The 5,118-nt window shown below is 45.7% G+C and overlaps 1 protein-coding gene across 3 annotated transcripts in view; it reads left to right on the top strand.

Annotated features, from left to right (window-relative positions):
* LOC146519468 (RNA binding protein fox-1 homolog 3-like) overlaps positions 1-5,118 on the top strand; it is a 358,350-nt gene that overhangs the window by 170,467 nt on the left and 182,765 nt on the right. The window lies entirely within an intron of this gene.

The following is a 5,118-nucleotide window of genomic DNA, read 5'->3' as shown; positions in this document are numbered from 1 at the left end:
CCCTTTAAAGCCGGTCAGAGCAGCACGCTCCGTTTTGCACAACTACATTTAAATCCCAGTAGCTCTGCAACCACGTGAGCTAGCACAATAATTTTTTTTGCATATGAAACCGGAGGAGTTGTACTTACATCTTATGCCATCAGCTTGTCCTCGGTCACAGTTTCCTTCCACATATAGCTTTGCAAAAACTGCATAAAAAGCACTTGCAGCAACAAAAACATAATATTCCAGAAACACGCTTTGCCGATCCGATCAGCTGTTTGTAACACTTCCTACATCCATCAGCGCGAACTATCGCATGTCCGCCATGACCTGCCCGAAACCGGAAGTGACGTCATTTTCGCGGAAATGTAGTTTTTTACCATCAGGGCCTCATGAGCCTATACTGGTGTTTTTAAAAGTTATCTTTGACTTTATGACTTTCTGTGTGGTTTCTGGGATGCTTAGGACTCATATTGCACTGCTGGAAATAGTTTATTTTGATGCATATGCTGCTTTTTTGCAAATTTGCACCATAATATTTATTTTCGTTTTTCCTGCAGTATATAAAAATTGGTGTATTTCAAAAATAAAACTATGAAGACACTCAAAATAAATTTCCTGTGGTGGGAAACTATTTTGTGCAACTTTTTTGTATTTACAGTTTTTAGGGATAAGCCTCTTAAATTTCTCTAACTAGAAATATATGTTAAAAAAACAAAAACGATTTTCAATTTTTTTGTAGTTTATTGCACTTTTTTGCAATTTATGTAATTACTATGCACTTAATGCAGACATATTATTAAAATTTGGGCTGTAATGGTTGTATTGATGTATAGCAACTTGAAATGCTCCCAAAAATGGCTCCACAGCATGTAAAAATATAATATAAGCTCTGGCGGACTTGGTTCTATGGTAGGTCTTAAAGGGTTAAAAAACAAAAAATTAACATGACATGTATATCATATATTACGGATTAGTCATGTAACATTTTTTTTAAGTAAGGTCACTTTGAGAGAAAAGAGATACCCACTTCTATCCAGTATTGCTGGTGATGCACACAGTGTGTCATAGTTGGCGTTTGTGCCACACCAAAAGGTAATGCTCCCCTTTTAAAATCAACATTAGGAGGTTGGTGTTGGAGCAGGCTGTGAGTTTGTCATCTATGAGACAGCTGTTTGTGTCTCGTTTATGAGTTTTTGTGCAACAAAAAATGCTAAAAGTGCCCGTGACGGAGTTACACCGTCCCGGGCCGCAGACAGCTGATCTGGGCGCATACACGCACCGCCACCATTAGTTTCTACAATTACCGTGGCCGCACGTCTTTTCGTCGACCGATATTTTGAGCGGCGCAGAGGGTGGCCAACATATTTTCCCACTTACCTTTAATAAAGCCGGTCGCATAGACTCGCTGTGATTATACGAGTGGTTATGCAAGCCGATGGTATGGGGTTCAAATAGTGGGTTCGCGCGCGCTTGAAAGGTCACGTGAACTGCATTATTTTTGTTTGTTTTTTTTGTTATTGTGAAACACTGTAGGCTGCCTGGAATTGGCCATAAATGTCTGTATATACATATATATGTATTGTAGGAATACGGCTGGAAATAAGCTGAGTAGGAAAAGAGTGTTTGGTAAAAGAAATAATAAAGAGATGACTATTATGCCTAGTGGGAGGGGCCATGGGGTATAAAAGAAGGCTGTCAGGGCCTACCTGGGGTTCTTTCGGTGAGATGTTACAGAGAGGGAAACATGCAGACTGTTTTGTATATAGATGTTTGTTTTGTGTTGACTTAAGTTAATTTTCTATTTTCTTTGTAAATAATCTTTTGTGCACCTGGGAGGCCGGCAGAATAAACTATCCACACTGAACGCTTCCTGACTACGCCTGCATTTGTTCAGAAGACGTTTAGGAGAGGACCCCGCGACAGTGCTACAAAAATATATATGTATTTGATGCTGTGGGTCTTTTCTAGGATAGCAGTAAGTGAGACATTAACCAGAAAAAGCAGGAGAAGGCGAGGCTGGGGTCAAGTTGGGTTGCAAAGCGGCTTGTAGCTGCACAGCAATTGCCGAATCAGCTTAAATGTGGTCCCCTATAAGAGACTTGCCAATTTGAGGGTAGTGCGTGGAAGTGAATCAGCCGGGCCAACTGGAGATGCGGGCTGGCATTGAGAAAAGCTGATCTGCTGGGATTGTAGCTCAGCTTGAATAGTTTAGTTTGAGGGAAGGAGTGTGGTTTGGGTTAAAATATGCCCCTTCACAACATTAACACCGCACAGTGAAAAATTACATTTACCCAGCGGCTTTAAATGTGACTCCGAGGGCTCCTTTACAAGCGTTTACACGTTACAGTGTTACAAGCTGGGAGTGAAGCTTGTCTCACAACTGCCATACGCCGGCGTGTCAGAGCACAAATGTCAAGGAACATAAACGGCAGCGTTCGACGCCCTGGGAACGAGATCAGGCCGGACATACGTCTTATAAGTTTTTACTATTTTGTTTCAATATGGGGTTCTTTCCATTTCGTCCCACTAGTGTCTTTAAAACTGATCCATCTACACTCCGGAGCAGGAGATGGTGTTTGTTAGATAGTGATAGATGGTGCTTGTTGCCTAGTTGGCAGCATGAGCGTAACGCAGCTAAACGTGCACAAGTCTCTAAGTGGTCCCTAAGTTGTCCTGCGGGATGATGGGATGCCATAGTAGCAGCAGTAATGGAATTACAGGAAAGACCCTGCCCTGGCCGCACTGCACGAAAGGCATAAATGGAGAGCGAGATGGAGCGAGGGGGAGAGGCTGAACCAGAGTCGGAGCTGAGAGACCAATCTACACTATGGCACTCATGGAATTCACCTTCTTTAGACCGAGCAATCAATGGAGCTCGTTAATAATTCACACAGTCTTAGGAGGGAACCGTAACCGCCATAAATGGTGATTTTGTTTGATCATTACAGTCCTTTCATTCGAATAAACAGATAACATTATTCATCAGCGAGAAGAATAAATATTCATTGCACACTGCGCACATTGTGTATGCAGAATAGCAACCAGGAAAAACATATATCCAGCCTGTATTGATGCGATATCCCCAGAATGATGAAATAATTTACAGAATTGATTAAGATGAAGGCTAATCTTTACGAGGCACATACGAATGAATGCACCGGAGTGCCGCTCTACGAGATAGACGGATGAAAAGATGGCGGCGCTTCCGTGATCGAAGCGTCATGGAGACATCACGGGAAGCCCGGATTTCTGAAGCGCTTTCTCCGCTCTCTCTCTCATACGTCCTACGATAAGTCGGCTTCATTTCATTAGCTGCCGCGAGCATCAGGTCTGAAGCACCGTGAATTTTTACCGATTACTTTTTTAGAATCGTCGAAAGTGGAACTTACCGCCGCGCTCCATGTCTATCTGTTGTGCCTAAAATAAGCACGGGGACGTTAGATTGCGGCGATGCCGGTTTGCTTATGAGTAGGACGAAACAGATGGGCTATTACAGATACAGACACTGAAGCAAATTGAGGTCATCAAGCAGGTCTCGTGAATCGTGCGTTCGAAACATCAGACGCCAGCGTAGCGCGGGAAGGAAGGAGTTTTGTTTAAAGAGGCGTCTTCTGCGCAAATCTATTCGGTGCATATGGGAGAGGACGAGCCTCTGGGCACAGACAGCCGTCAATGGGCAGGGATAATTTGATTAATGCATTTGCTCCCCCCCCCTTTCCCCTTCATAAGCGGATTTCTTCTTCTCTGGCTTTATACTTGTCTCTCAGACGAAGCAAGCGTGCTGGAATTTGTTGCGTTTTGCATTCGTGCACGCTCGTCTGTGCGACTGCAGGGCCCCGACGTTCCTCCTCTTTGAGGCTGCGATCCTCATCATGCGAAGGTGTTCAGGAAGGAAGCGCGAGGGAGGGGGAGTGTGTATAACGTAACGCACGCGAGTAGCGGTGTCTAAAATGTAAATGATGAGCTGTCGTTAGAGTCCACAACACGCCGGCGTGGCGCTTCTTGCCTTTCGGCTGCTTCTCGCCTTAGTCACAGGACCTGATCTTAGCTTTGTTTTGCTGTTTCCTCACAAGTGTGCTGGTGCATGTACAGAATATGTGGGAGCAGCCACCGAGTGAAAGCTAGTCACCGCTCGGGAGCGATTTAAGGGCCTTTTATAGAGATGGATCCGTCCGGTTTACTGGGCTGAAGCTGGCTACCAAGAATTGTGACAGACATGTGCCTGCTAGACCTCATACATAAACCACTGGGGTGTTTGTATTCGTTTGTGTGTATGTGTTGTGGGAGATAGCGATAGCTGTTGTATCTCTACTCACGTGCCTTCCCTTCAATTGCCCAATCAGTCAGTGGAACCCTTCAGACAGTCTCCTCTTAATAAGGAAGCTTCCAGCCCAATTCCCACAGATAGCCTAAGTAAATCAAACCGGTGAGGAGGAGAGGAGAGCCTCTTCAATCAGGCTCTAGAGAATGGAGCCTGGGCAACTCTGGCACTCTAGACAATAAGCAAGAGAGTGGGAGGGGGGAGGAGATACAGTGATATTCCTGTATGGTGATGACTATGCTCAGAGTGAGGTGTACCATTCGTCTGCAGCCAGCACCCTCAGGTACTCTATACTCTGCAACTCACCGTAAAACATTCCCCACTGTAATTCGCGTTATGCCCAAGAGCCTGAGCTAAGCTCACCAGCGAATATACCGTCCTCATCCGCGTCCTCCGCCTACGCCGCTCCAAGCCCGATAATACTGTCCTCACGGCGAGCTGAGCGAGCCATAATGCCACGTTTTGTATTCAACCCTGATAGCGGCCGTTATAGCACAGCCACAAACCGGAGGCCCCAGCTTGCACGCTGGTCGGGGTTCAGGTTGGACCATTCCAGGAGGTCCCAAGCCAGCAATTTGGGGCGAGAGCGCTCCAGGCCACATGCGCCTTGTCCGTCCATCACTGCTAGAGGGGACTAGGGGAGGAAAAGAGGGGAGGCGGGGTGCGACAGGCTGAAGTTAAAACAAGAGGCCCTGGCATCTGCGTCACGCCAGGCCAGCAGATGTGGTGATCCTGGTCTATTTGAGTTAAAGTGATGATTAAGGGATCATGGCCCTTAAATAGACAATCCTGTTTACCCAGTTTAGGGCTGC

Source organism: Neolamprologus multifasciatus, chromosome 4 (assembly GCF_963576455.1).
Source record: "Neolamprologus multifasciatus chromosome 4, fNeoMul1.2, whole genome shotgun sequence".
Taxonomy (NCBI): Eukaryota; Metazoa; Chordata; class Actinopteri; order Cichliformes; family Cichlidae; genus Neolamprologus; species Neolamprologus multifasciatus.
This window is presented reverse-complemented; position numbering and strand designations above follow the sequence as displayed.